Here is a 15,593-nt window from a genome sequence, read left to right as displayed (position 1 = left end):
GAGCACACCACTTCATTACTGTAGAGAGGGCTGAGCTCTGCCTTAACATTTCCTAACAAGAAAAAACTCCACAGCAAGAATAACCCAGCCACAGAGTTGAAGGGGACTCAAAACCACTTATGTGATTGGGTGATGCAGGACAAATGGCCCAGCACTTGAACGAATTGTTTCAAGTGAGAGAAGATACCATTTTGTTTGGCGTTAATATAGCGATCTTTTAAGAGTTAAATGGATGGCAGGGCAACAACTGAATATTTTTCCTTAGAGCAACTTTACTATTTGGGGGTGAAGAGATAATAGCTAGCATTTAGTGAGTGTTCACTATGTGCTATGTTCTAAGGATTATTTCATTGTGTCCTTATACTAATCCTAGATTGGCACTATTATTGTCTTTATCTTATGATTAGGAAATGAAGGCTTAGAAAAGTTGAGAGCCAACCAAATCTTTCTCTGATTTTACCATTAACAGGCATGTGATCATTCTTACGTGACCTGATATCACGTGTCTGTGTGTAAAATCAGAACAATTATGATAGTTTCTCATGGGAAGACTGGATTATTATATGAGCTATTGGACCAAAGTATGTCTAGCACAAGTCTGCATTCTCATTTTATTGGCAGCATGGAGTACTAGGAGACCTGCCTGGGCTGTGTAGTTAGTTTGCTTGAGCTCAGAATCTAGCTCATTTCCTTGTTATCTCTAATTTTGGGCATGTACTTTGCTCTCTGACCTTTAGTTTCTTCACCTATATAATATAAAAGCTCACACCTGCACCCCATAGGCTCAATAAGATAAGCCCGCACAATGGCAGAATAGGCTCATCCCCTACAAAGATACTAATTAAGTACTATTAGAAAGGGATGATTAGAGTTCATTTAGTTCTTTTAGAGCTCCAACAAAAAGCAGAGTGGTCTACTGTGTCAGGAAACAGATCAATGACCACCTTTCTGAGACACAGTTTTCACATCAGTTCAGTGGAGACATAGGGTGCAGCAGAGCTCACTCGCTCTCCATCAGACAGTTCCTTCCGAACACCTGCCTGGAGCCACAGTGCACACAGCAGCTTAGCAGCTAAACCTGAGACTGGGAAGTGAGAGCAACAGATAAAGGACCCATAGAGGAAGCAGAAAGCAAAATAGAAAAGTACATTATGAAAAAAATCTGAAAATCATTTAATGATTCAACAAATCAAGTAACAGTTGACCACTAGTTATGCAGGGAAGTGTAGATTATCTTAAAAACAGCTCCACCAGAGTGGTTACTAAAACAAACAAAAATAACTTTTGCCACTTCAAAAGGAAAATTCACTTCTGTAGGCCACCCAGTTTGTGACAAAATGTAAATCAATCACATATTATTCTGGATTTCTTTCAAAGCTATATTCTGTTGCCCATTTTTAGGGACACATTTTATAGCATTCTTTTTCTACTATGTACCAGAAAAACAACCAAAACATAAGAATAAGAAATTCCCTCAACCAATTCAAATAAAAGCTAAAATGGGCATTTTTCTTTTATTTCCTTTTAGGAGTATTCACAAGCAATTTAATAGAAAGCATAGGTATTTCTGCCTTTTTCTTTTTCACTTACTCATACAAAGCTACTAAACCACAGATCATGGAAATCCATGTCAGGAAGAGAAACCCCAATTCCCTCGTGCTTGTGTTCCATGTCTGGAGGAACTAGCAGAGCGTTTCCTCATGTGGAAGCTTAACAAGCTGAATGTAAGTGTTCTGCTCCACACGGCTTCCATCCCACCACGGCTGAGCTAACCAAGAACGGACTCCCACGATACTGCATTTTTGACACTCTTTCTAACAGTTGGACATTTCTGGACTGGCGGCAGAATTAGCCAGAAAATTCTTTTGTTTCTTAGACTTGAGCAGACAAAAGGGCTGGTGAAGAACAGTTGAGAAAAATGTTTGAATTCTACAGCATAATACTGTAATTTTCTCATTATAGAAACACTTCAGGCATCTAGTTAAAGTTCAAATAACAACTACCCACATTCGATTTAGGGCTCATGTTTTTTGATCAGAAACTATGAGATCTCAACTAAAAGCTGATTTCTATTTCTCTCACTAAGTCAACACCAAAACTGTATCCACAGGAGATTGTGGCCCATGAGTTTTTACAGCACCTGCCAAATGTATATATTCTATCTGCTTCCAAGTTGGCCCTAGGTCATACATACAATTAACTCCTACCCTATTAGAATAAACAATTATTTTGTTAACAAATTTCAATAAGAGGCAGAGGAACTGTTCTTGCACATTGACTTACTTATAGGTTCCCTGACTACTAGTTCATATCTAAGGCAGAGATGGCAAGAGAAGATATAGATATAAATGGGAATTAAGTCTTATCTCGTCAGGGATTACTTATCTGTAGATGGCTCTTTGTACCTGGTAAACTTTGCCAACTTTTGTTTTCTAACCTAACCAGATCAAAGAACACCTTAAAATGACCTTAGCTTCAGTCTTCTTGTGTGAGTTAGGAAAGACACAAAAGCAAAAATATACCTATATTGTAACTATGGAAATAAGGCTTATTATAGAAAATGACAATATACATGAGAATACTTTTAAATTTAAAATAATTAACAAAGCTCAGCCTGAACTCCTTCCTTTAGACATACACAGACACACACACACACACAGACACACACATCTCTTTGACTAAGAATGTCCATGTTAGTCATTATATTTGGTTTTAAGGAAACATAAGCAACATCAAAAGAAAAAATATTCCTGCATAAGAAATAATTCTTACTCTAGTTCTCAGAACTTAGAGGTAAATACAAAATAAAAGTTAAACTTTAGTCTTGAAAGGCTAAAAGAACCACTGCAAATGTTGATTGTACAACTCCAACAACCTTTTAGCTATTATTCCTTTTTGCTTAAGGAGTTATAAAATAAGTATAATGTACTTCTTTGCACCTCTTGAGGAAAGTACTAAGTACTCTAAACTACAGCCCTCTTAGCACTCTGGGAAGGAAGGAGCCCGCCTTTGTTTGTTTTCTGTCAACTGATAAGGCACTGAGACTGGAGCCACTAGCTCCAGGTGACCAATAGTGACGGCGCAGTCCATCCTGCAATCAAGGTGACCAATAGTGACGGCGCAGTCCATCCTACAATCTCTTTTTCAGCCTCCTCCCCGCCTCCCTTTTCCTCCCCCTCCCCCTCTGCCCCTACTCTCCTCCCTTCCCTCTCCAGTTCAAAGAGCAGTCAGGGTTCCCTGCCCTGTGAGAAGTCCAAGGTCCTCCCCCTCCATCCAGGTCAAGGAAGGTGAACATCCAAACAGGCTAGGCTCCCACAAAGCCAGTACATGCAGTAGGATCAAAACCTAGTGCCATTGTCCTTGGCTTCTCAGCAGCCCTCATTGGAGCACTGGACTGAGCTCCCAAGGTCCAAATGAGGAGCAGAAGGAGGGAGAACATGAGCAAGGAAGTCAGGACCACTAGAGGTGTGCCCACCTACTGAGACGGTGGGGCTGATCTAATAAGAGCTCACCAAGGCCGGCTGGACTGGGACTGAAAAAGCATGGGATAAAACCAGACTCTCTGAACATCCTGCTATCTTGGTTCCCCCAGGAGAACAAAGTCAGGCTATACAACTTACCTTTCAGCTAGAACCAAAGGACTGAAATCAAAAGGATAGTTCTGCACTTAGTTATGGAAGAGAGTCACCATTGTTTTTGAGGGGGGAGGGAAGTTTCTTCGTAGGCTAAGCCTCGGTCAGCATCCTTTGTTTTCTCACATACTTTTGGTTACTGGGTCCTCTGGAAACTCTGGACTGCACAGATCTGGGAACAGTGGCTGTGAACCATTATCATGAAGTTTATGGTATACAATGAACCCAGGTCATAATCAAGGATTCTGCCCTTTCGTTGGTTATCACTAGAAACATATTCACCAACCATCTGAATCCGTACATCCACAAAAGAGATAACTGTACAAGAGCTACTGAACAGGAAGATGTGGGAACAGTCACGAGTTAGCCACACACTGTGAACCTCAACAGAGTTTGGCACTTCTGGGCCTGAGGCCTTCTCCTGTTGCTTCTGTGATGAGGGCTTGAGTGTGACAGGAAGGAACATGGGAGACTAGAAAGTAGTGGAAGAAGCTTCTTTTAAAATGAACACGGGGTGAAGTTGACTTGTCTTTCCTCATAAAGCCTTCCTCTATCAACCAGCCACCCACTCCCTCCCCCAGTAAAAACAGGGGCAGCCTCTAAATGCCAAGAGAATAATTGTCTGTGTTTTGCATGCTGAAATTGGCTTGGCAAGCTCTCCACCTTGCAAATCATACAAAGAGCTTAGTTTAGTCTGTGTGTAAAGGCTTCATGATTATTACCCCAAACATCCAAGGCAACATGCTCAGGGGAGGGGAATTATTCTTTGTTTCCCCCCTAATTGTAAACGTCTGACATCCATTTATTTACTTACAGCTCCTAGCAGCAGCCACCCCACTGGTCAACACATACTCTTGGCGGCCCTGAATGCTTTCTAACAAAGGGCTACATGGAACCACACACAGTGGACAGGGAGAAATCTCAAACTTGACCAATCGCAGCCTCAGAGGACCTGCTGGACTCCACAAACTTCAGAATCTCTGAGAAGCAGCTCTGGTCAACAGTCCCCTCAGTGACCAACTCATGGAAATCTCTCTTCTGCTCCAGTCAGTACTAGCAAAGGCCAGTTCCCGTCTTGGTATATGTCCTTAAAGAGGACATAAAGCAACACTTACATTACTTTGAAGACCCAAACTCTTGGGGTCTAGCTGGAGCCATAGCACCTTACTGTGTTCACCCGGCTGCTTGCATTTTCCTTGGTGTACCTGTGTGATTGTTTACTTATACAGATCTCCTGATCTTGAAACAACTCCCTTTCTACTGCCTAGGATAGCTGAACAAAGGGGTTTGAAGGCAAATCACACTGTATTTTAATCTCTCACCACTTCAAGATGCAAGTGTTTCACAAAACAGGACTGGCTGCCTCAATTTTGCTGACACAGAGCTGCAACATTCTGGTTGAGAAGGTATCTGTCCTAACTTGACACAGGCCATTAATTCTATTGAGAAAGAATTCATTCAACATAAAAGGTTTGTAGAGACTGGATGAGATCTGAAGCCAGTAAGAGTTCCTGCTTTGCCATTTATTGTCTCTATGGCTTGGGGCAGACTGACCTAAACTCACAAAGTTTAGGTTCTTAGAACCCATATTAAGGCATAGATTAATCATAACATGAAATTATAGGGTTTTCATCCCAATGAAATGCAAGTAAAGTGCTCTCACATGGCACCTGAAGACAGAAGTTTTGTGTGCCTTGTATGTCAATGACCATATCATAGGTAAGCACACTGCTCTAAATAAACAGGCTCTGTTAGTGTGTTTACAACAGTTCTAGAGTTTTGGCCAGTGAAAAGGGGATAAAGTTGTTTCTTAAGTCATTTCCAGCAGGATGCTGTGAGTTCCTGCCATGTACTGGGTATCAGGGCACAACACCACATACCCAAGGTCTTTATGGTCTCTAACTTTTCTACTACTGTAGTTAAGAAACTAAGCCCTCAAAAATGAAGTAATTTGCCCTAAATTGGACCAGTAGGTACCAAAGAGTGCATGATTATAACTTAGCTAAGCTGGTGCCACAACTTAACTCTTTCCTCTGCTATATACCATGTGGTTACTTACTGCCTTACTTACATTTGGTAGTCTTTAAAAGCAATGAAAGGTACAGGACACACGTGCGTGCACACATTCTCACACACACACACTCACAAATATTTTTCAAATGAAACACTTACAAAATAGAAAACATGACTTTTACAGACTATCTGTAGAATATAAGCACTGAGATTCATTCCATTTAATTTTCCCAGTGTTTGCTGAGCATTGATTGTTGCATCTTCTTTATTATAAGCTGGCCAATAATAGGAAACTTTATCACTCCCATGTGTTACCTTTCTATCCTTTCATCACTAATCACTACCTTTGCTTTAATCATTGGGAAGAAGATATTTCCCATACACGTTCTTGAGCCACCTTCTTCCTGTACATTTCACCTGGAAACTCATCCCACCCATCAAGAACCAGCCTACCTCCTAAGTGACTTCACTAAGCTCCCTGGAAGAGTTAGTTCTTCCTTTTCAAACACTCACAAAGCACTTACCTTCTATACTGCGGATTATTTGTTGTTTCCTAGAATTTTGTATTCAATCATGAACCTACATTTCTACCAAGCTGTAAGTTTCTCAACACCTCAGTTTTTTAATCTTTGCACTTGCCAGAGGGGAATAATAAATCTATGTGTAATAAATGCTTTAAAAGACACAAAGCACAGAAACTATCAATTACACTATCTGATACAAAAGAGAAATCTGGCAAAGCTACTTTTCTACTTATCCACTAAGAAGAAGAAAATGCATGCCTGAGAAGGAAGGAGTCCTTCAGTTTTCTTCCCAGTTACAGGATAATAACGTGGTGCACCAGAGATATGGGGCGAGAGGCAGCCAGTGGCTCCAAGAGCTCATCTGGCCAGCAGCATTATGGGTTATGATAGTTTCTCTGCAATATATACTGTTCTTGTGTAGCCAAATTGCCTTAGATAAAAAAAATAAAGGTAAGACATTATGTTGTCATGTAAAATCTCTAGATGGGAATTACTGATGTTGCCTAGATCTGTTCACCATATATATATATATATATATATATGTATGTATGTATGTATGTATGTATGTATGTATGTATGTATGTTACATTGGACTGACCTGAATGAGAATACACCCAGGGTGTATCAAAAGAACAAGGAAGACAGCTGAGAAACTCAGTTCTTTGAGGGAGACTCCGAGTGCTCTCAAAAGCATATTTTTATTGTTTTAGAATTTGTATCTTTCTAGAGCTGGAAATACAGATTGGGTATGAAAGAGGAACAATTTAATAGAAACAGCGACACAGCTATGGTCAGGAGTCCCATGTGCTGGCTCTGGATTTAGAAACAGCAACACAGCTGTGATCAGGAGTCCCATGTGCTGGATCTGGCTTTGGGGGTGACCACAGCACGTCCATTAACTTCACTGGGCCTTAGTTACAAAAGTAGAGACTGGACATATTAGACCTGACTAGACAAAAATTCAAAGAGGATAGGGAGGTTAAGCGACTGGCTTGATACCACCTCACTTCTAAGAAAATCAGAGCAGGTAAAATATGTACGTGATGCAGTTTGAAACTTAAAAGAATTCTGTGATTTTTAAAGAGCCCTGATTTAGGCCTGGGAGCATGGCATTTAAAGCTAAGTTGAATTACATGAAAACAATTTTCTTTTTCTGCTCTATTCCACTAGGATCTGGAAACCATTCTTAGCCCTGTTTCAACCTTAAATGAAAAAAGAGCCGCTGATTTGTAATGGAAAACTTGGATAAATCAACTATTTATACTCAAGAGATTTTTATATTCTTTTTTGTCCTTGCTCTATAACACAGAGCTAAGAAAAGCCATGATGTAAGTTTGCCCCATTAGACCTCATCAGCAGGCTATTTATTCTGTATCTACAGCCTAGTTGCTTCTGGGACTGCAGCAGTTGATAGATAAGAACCAAAGAGCACTTTCAAATTAAACAGAGAACGTGAATGTCAAAGGGTCTAACATAAGGAAGGAGGAAGAGGGAAAAAAGACTGTGTGTGTGATGGGGGAAACGAGAGCGCCGAGGCTTTCACAACTGGCCAAGTGTTTGTTGACTAAAGTTATTTACGCATCCTAAATCTATAATTCCTCATTGAAAATAGGATGAATAGATATCTTCTTATTCTATCAATGTATACATGAGAGATATTTATAAATAGATACTTGATAGGCTAACCTAGAATAGTCCTCATTGAAGCCCCTTAAGAAATTTTGGGATCGATAAGTAAAATTCCAATTGAGAGCTGACATCTGAAATCTTCCCTACAAACATACCATCAATAGCCTGTTGCTGTATTGATGTTTCAGATCTGGGAAACTGTGTTCAACTCCATATATTTCTTTAGAAATAGAGTGGGTGGGTCTAAATGAACAGTGACTGGGTCTAAAGGGCATAATCATAATGTGTTTATGCTGGGTGACAGTGTCTGAAACTTGATAGTGCAAGGAATAGGTTGAAAAACTGTCTTCTAGAATAGAGAATATCCTTCCCATTAAAGGACTACACTATGACAATAGAAGTAGCTTTGCTTGCTTTTGCTCTGAGAAAGAACTAGGTATATGACCTGAAGTTACTGGGAACTGGGCTGCATCTACTAACAAGGGAAGGCCTTTTCTGACTTTGCCAACTGAGCAGGTAGTAAGGCAAGACCCGACTTCCTGGTACTGTGGGGCACATAAGAGAAGACTGCCTCACATTTGAGTCAGTGATGTTTTCTCTTAGAGCCTGGAAATGGAAGTGAACCATAGGCTCCATTTTCCATCCCCTTCTCTGAAATTTGTGTCCTTGCCCTACAAGGAAAAAAATACCAGTAAGGGAACGTGTTGGTGACTTTCTTTTAATTGAAAATGGAAGAAAAAGATAAAGAGAGCCAAATGCTAAATTAGGTTATCTGATTTTCAATTTGTCTTTGTGGCTGTCAGACAGGTTTAGTGGAGCTGGCTGAGTTTAGAGTCTACAAATGCTGGTGACTAGGGTAATAAAAGGAAACATTTTAAAAATATATTTTTTTGAAAGACCAAATAAAATCCTAACAGAATTTTTTCCCCTAATCTGGCCATGCAAGCATGACCTTGGTGTTCTATGACTTAGCACTGTTAATATCTATTTATAGAAAGCGTTTTCATAATGCTTACATGAATCACATTTACCATAAGACAGATGATATTAAAAACCTAAACAGTTTTGCTGAGAACCCTGTATCTTACTATAGCTCTGTCCATTTCCCTTTGAGGGAACTAAGTTTTAGATTAATGATTCAATAAAGAGAAAGGTGGAAAATGAAAAGCTATCAGACAAGCTAATAATAAAAATCATCAAAAGATGAGCTTTTAAACACCTTCAAACTTAAACCTTTGGGTCATTCCCAGCAATGAGTATCCTCAAGGTAGCATAGAATCTCTCTGTGTGATGTTGTCTAGTTGTCTAGTAATCAAAATAAACAATTCACACTTAAAATTTCTTACATGTTTGAGCTTAAAGAATATAGTATTAATAAAATATGACATACCTCAAAATGAAGTTAATGATGATCAAATAAAAAGTGTGATGGACAGTCAGCTCATTTATATATGTGGGAGGAGAGTTAGTTTGTGATTAGGGGAAGTGATATCAAACGTTTTCTACATTCAGTGAAATAAAAAGGAGATTGCTAGTTTGCCTTGAGGGTCTAATGCCACATGCCCACCTGGCACATTACCATGTATGTACACAAATGCACATTCAACTTTTCTTAGGCACTTTTGTCTTTGAGGACTTATGGGTTTACAACTTCACTTTGTCTTTGTCAAGCCTTTTCCTGTGCTGTTTATCATTTCATTTTTGTTAAAAATCTTTTAAGCATATATAAGATAACACATACGACACACTTAAATCAGTGTCTGTCATGTAGTAGGATGGCTATACTTGCTTCAGTAGATTCTAGAGTCTCCTTATACACTTGCAGTCAGTGGTCTACAGATAAATCACCTTTACTACAGCTCTCACCCAACTAGCTTTGCTGAGAAAGAACTGCATGATTCAGTCATTCAGTAAACCCCACCGAGGTCCAACTCCTCTAAATACGGGGACACGGGCATGAACAATAGGAGCCTTGTGCTCACACAGTGCCCCATAAATTCACTAGCAGGCACCATTATCTTGATTTCACATGGAAAGAAAGACTCAGATCCAAGGCCATAGAGCAGTGGTTCTTAACTTGTGGATTGCAACCCCTTTGGGGTCCTACATCAGATATTTTTACATTACAATTTGTAACAATATCAATATTATAGAAATGAAGTAGCAACAAAGTAATTTTATGGTTGGGGGTCACAAACATGAAGAACTGTTTTAAAGGGTCACAGCATTAGGAAGGCTAAGGACCACTGTCAGAGTCTTCTTGGACTAGAGCTAGGGTTTAAGCCCAGAGCTACCAAATTCTACAAACCCCCTATTACGTACTGAGGCATGTTTCTCCCATTCCAAAATGTTAGCAAGGTGGTCAAGAAGGAAAACTGATATTTAAGAATAACTGTGCATTCAGATATGATTCTGTACATGTATAATATACAGAAGGGAAATAATCTTACTGAGTAGACCAGTTGCTACAAAGCCAAAAGCATGTAGATTTATGTTACTTGGAGTTATGTATAATTCAAGGTCCTCGGGATTTAACAAATGGGGTGGCACCATGGACACTTATCAATGTCGAACCAGGACGTTCTTTTACTACTTTCTTTTACCGTTTGGTAACTTCTAAGTAGCTACAGTGTGGTGTTTTAGGGGTGTTGTACATAGATGACCAAATAAAAACTCAATTTTGATCCTTTTAGAAGTATGAACTTTGGTGAGTTATTGAACAATTCCAATCTTCATTTTTCTCCCCTGCAAAATGGATACAGAAGAAATAGATAGCTTTGTAAAGATCAAGGAAGTTAATTGCAGAAGACCATTTAGAGTCAGATTGTATATGTTAAATATTGAATAAATGTCAGTGATCAGTGCTAGCATTATTTTCTTCCAGTCAAAGTACTTTTGACTAGTTACCTTAATATTATATTAAATGAAAAAAACTTAAACTGGTTTTTGAGCCTTCTCCAAATTACTTTACACAAATAAAATATTCTCATCACATTTCTTCCAGAATTCACACATAAAATTAACCATACACTACTATTTAACAAAGTTCTGAATAACTATCCAGTTATGTACAATAAGCAATTTTGATAAACAAAATTAATAAAAAGTGACTTTAAAAAGTGATCTTTATGGGTAAGGACTTGATTAGGGTATACATATTAGGAAGAGAAGGTTAGCTGAATAAGTTTCTATTTACATTTGCCTGTTCCCTATTACTAAATTATGAAAAAACAAAACAGCCTGCAAATTCTCTGAAGTCCTTCTCTCACTTTGACACATTCTTACCAAAATCCACCGCGATTTCAACTAGCTTAAACCAAAGGAAAACAGACCGAGGTCACTACATGGGAAAACAAAATACAATCTACTTTTCATTGCCAATTACATGGTATTTGTATCCATAGATACAAGACAACAGAGAATTACAAACCTTTCGTGCGGGAAGCCCCAAGACTTCAGAGCTCATCTAGTCTTAGGCCCCAGCCCTGCTGTCAGGGGATCCATTACAGAGTAAGAAACAGTGTAGACGTCAAAGGGAACAACCCCTGGTCCTCATCTCATCCTCAATGATCCTGTAGGGCCAACATAGCCCCAAATTCTCTTGTAAGCAGTAATTAAAGGAAGAACTGGAACCGGAAGTCAAGTTTCCTGATTCTCAGTCTATGCCCTCAAAGGGCACAATCATATGACACACAGTTAAGGGAGTGTACCACTACTGCTTTACCAAAGCAGTACAACACCATTACTTGACATTTATTATTAAAAAAGGAAAAAAAAAGAAGCAGTTATCCCCCCCCCCGTTTCTCTCTTGCAACGTGGTACTAAAAAATCCTAAACCACCACTGTAAATAAAATTTTCTTCCCTCACTTTGTATCCCTGGGCCATGCACAGATGTATTAAAAAACTGCCAAGAGAAACAATGAAGTCACTGATAACACAATGCATGAGGATCATGAAATTCATGCCTTTGTTTTCTCTCTCTCGATAATTACCTCTCATTACTGACCAAGTTGTGGTTGTTGGCAGATGGGGGAAGGAAACTCCAGCACTGTAAACATGTAGAGACACACACACTCAGTAGAGCAGGCACCTATGCAGACTAGATCTGTTTTCAGTGTGAGTACTGCTTCACTAATCACCAACAGAGCTACTCACCTTAGTTCCCAAAGAGAACTGATAGCTCAAAACAAAAACAAAAGACTACAATCATATTGAAAAGAACAACAAAGACGCTATTAAAAGTTTGGAGTCGTTTGTGTGTTTGTTTTTCCATTTACAAATTGTCACGGGCTTTCCCCGGGGAAGATTTCAGCTAAGCCATTTAAGAGTGAGGTGAGAGAAGCAAACATAGAAGATATACAGAGCCCCTTCCGTCCTCCGCTTTAGCTTGGGCAGCCTAAAAAACAAAGGGCACTGCTTATGAGCAATGCCTAGCAAGTTCCCTGCTAAAAGAAGTTATGTTATCCTGCTGTATTGGAAGGCATACTTTAGGAAATATGATAAAGGAAGAGGAATACTTATCAATTTAATAATAGAATACAAGGTGATTCTTATTTGGAAGCAATTGTTCCCTATAGGAGTATGTAATCAAAGGGCATAAGAATAAATACATCACAGAAATTCTTTTAGAAAAATACAACTAAAGAAGTACATATATTTTATCACTTTTAAATTAGATTTTTTTTTTTTATTGTACAGGTATGGTGGCCTTTCCCCAATGACTTCAATTCTTCTTTGAGGCTGTATCTCTTCCCTTCTACAAGGGGAATCTGTTTTCCCACTCTTGCATCTGGGGCTGGCCTTGTGATGTGTATCTACCCACAAAACAAGAGCTTGAGTGAGTTTTAGTCTCAGAATGTTGCAGTGCATTTGGGTCTAACCTACTAGAGGATGAGGTCAGAGACTGACACAATCTGGCTGACAACCCAGGAAACCAAATAGCCTAAAGCTAAATGGATGTTAACAGATTGCATCTTAGACAAACCATACCCAAAGGGGATGCAAGATCGACTAAGCTATGGAATAAACCACAGAATTTTGAGTCACTGTGGCTACTATCTTAATTTTAGAATAGTTTAGAACAATAATATACACCTGAGACAGAAGGCCACAAAGAACAAGAAGCAAATCACCCTGTTGAAAATTCATACTGAAGGGAGCATCAGGCAAGGTACATCCTAGGATACATGAACTGCCATTAATCATGTCAGGGTTTTGGTGCAGCTCAGAGGTAAATTAACTGGCACCATCCTCAGCAACTCCCCCCAATATAAACATTGTAAGATAAAATAAAAACATTATGTGAAAAGCACAAGATGACCTTGTCCTTCATGTGCAAATGTAAGTCAAGAACAGTATTGACTTAATTTGACTATATCTTATTTATGTAATAACTTTCCATTATTCCTATATTGCAGAGCAAGGGCTTCCTTGAGGTGTTCAAGAAAATATAATGACTGGAGAACAGTAATTAGAAATGTAATTTACATTTATCTTTCCCCCTTTTACTTTAAATACATTTTCATAAGGCACATAATATATATGTTAACTTACTAGTGCATGAACACCATTTACAATTAAATTAGTATATCTGGAGTAGACTTTTCCAGTTGTATCTTCCACTCATAATTTCTACCTGATATTGTTTAATTGCAGTAAGTACAGAAGCTGAGACAGAGGATAGCTGGAGCCCAGGTATTTGGAGCCAGCCCACGTAACAAAGTAACAAAATTATATTAGGTATTTGTAAGTTAATACACACACAGACACACACACACACAGACACACACACACCTTTCTCTGTCCTTTTACTTTTCTCGAATAAACTAACGGTCCCTGACTACTTAGGGAGGAGTCATTGACAGCTGTTGCTACAGATCACTCTATATCGATACTGCGCTTAGAATTAGTTATTCTTTGTAGCCAGGCAACAGAATTTTTTTTAAAGACAGGTTGTCTAAACTTGTCTTAAGCAATACAGCACACTGGCATTTGGGCATAATTTTTATGAATGTAGGCTCAGTGACTACATGTGCTTCCATTTCTTCATTACACAATGAAGACACTATTCTCTCCTTCACAGTGTCGTCATGAGTCTTGAGGCAGCATGTAAAAGCTCCATTTAGAGGAGTAACCATCTCTAGTGATATTTCAGACACACATACTTCACATATTCCACTCTTGTGCCTTAGAAAATATCTCTGAAAATGTACATAATTAGGAAAAATATTAGCAAGAAAATTTAGAGTGGCATATTCCTAATAGTGTGTGTTTGTTTTGCATGGGTAAAGAGAATTAAACTATTTTAAAAATCTATCAAGAGAAAAATTGGTGAATAAACGATATACTAGTCACACAATAAAATACTATATGGAAAGCAAAATATACAAACTACAAAACAAGGAACAAAGATGACTTTTAATAATATAGGATAAAAAAGCAAGTCTCAGGAACCTATCAACATGCTACTTGCCTCAGCTTAAAAACATGCAAAGAAATACTATCTATTGTTCAGCAACATGCACACATTTTTTAAAGTATAAAAATATACATACAGGAATGTTACACATCAAGTTCAAGATGATGACCACTTCTGTAGTAGCAAGGAAGAAGGTAAGCACTGGAGAAGATACACAGTGGGTTTAACTACATCTATAATAAAATTTTATCTCTTATTTCACAGTTACTTAGCAAAGTTTGACAAGTATGTGTTTGACAAGTACATGGTAACAGTTAACTTGTATGCTTGTGGGTACCACTGTAGGAGGGAGGCTGCTTGTTGGTTCCTGACTGCTCAGCCCTGAAATAATCATACAGAAACTGTATTAATTAAATCACTGCTTAGCCCATTAGCTCTAGCTTCTTATTGACTAATTCTTACATATTAATTTAACCCATTTCTATTAATCGGGGTTACATGGCTTCTCTAAACTCCTCCTCCTTTCTTCCAGCATTCAGTTTAGTTTTCCCCACCTAGCTCTGTTCCCCTATTGCTCTGCCCAAAGCAGTTCTTTTATTAACTAATAATATTCACAGCATACAGAGGGGAATCCCACATCATATCATCACCCCCACTTATATTTTAAGGCTATTATTATGTACAGAAAGTAAGTACCAGTGATTTAATGATGAGGAGCAGAGAGAGAAAAATTTACCTAGACATGGTAGCATGTACCTGTAATCCCAGGATTCAGGAGGCAGAGGCAGGAGGATTGTCACAAGTTTGAGGACAGCCTGGTCTACATAATGAGTTCTATATATAGTGAAGATATTGCCTTAACAAAACCAAGATCAAAAATGTATCTTCCTGTGAGTTACTGGAGTCCACTATAAGCTTGAGACTGCTCAGAACCTGTTTCAAAGGTGAAAGAGCTTTTTTTGTTGTCAATTAATCTGGCTAGCTGTATCCTCAGAGATAGAGTTCATGCGGTCCTTGGAGTCCATGGAGTCAACTGCTCTGCACTGGTGCCTCTACTTTACAGATGAGAGTGCAAATAGAAGCTGTGACTTAGCTCAATGACACTTCTGGAATTTTGGTAGACTATGAGGAATACAGTCAAGGAATGGCCTGAATGTTTTTAGTACTAAACGCTGCCTTAAAAACAAAGTAACCATAAGTATTCTCTAGCAGACATTCGGGCGTTCCTATCTTAATGTGCCAAAGCTAAGAAGTTAAGAAGGCAAAAACATACATAAAAAAACAACAGCCAACAACTTCAAAAGGAAATAATGTAAACTAAAGACAAATCATTAGCAAGTTCATCCTTTTACAATTAGGTTAAGTATGCCTCCTTG

The 15,593-nt window shown here is 38.7% G+C and overlaps 2 protein-coding genes across 3 annotated transcripts in view; one reads left to right on the top strand and one right to left on the bottom strand.

Annotated features, from left to right (window-relative positions):
• Positions 1-15,593, bottom strand: part of Cmss1 (cms1 ribosomal small subunit homolog) — a 290,654-nt gene that overhangs the window by 181,031 nt on the left and 94,030 nt on the right. The gene's annotated exons all lie outside the window — the stretch shown is intronic.
• Positions 1-15,593, top strand: part of Filip1l (filamin A interacting protein 1 like) — a 225,039-nt gene that overhangs the window by 135,324 nt on the left and 74,122 nt on the right. The window lies entirely within an intron of this gene.

Source organism: Microtus ochrogaster, chromosome 2, assembly GCF_000317375.1.
Source record: "Microtus ochrogaster isolate Prairie Vole_2 chromosome 2, MicOch1.0, whole genome shotgun sequence".
NCBI lineage: Eukaryota > Metazoa > Chordata > Mammalia > Rodentia > Cricetidae > Microtus > Microtus ochrogaster.
Note: the sequence above shows the minus strand (reverse complement) of the source record. Positions and strands in the feature narration are given on the sequence as shown.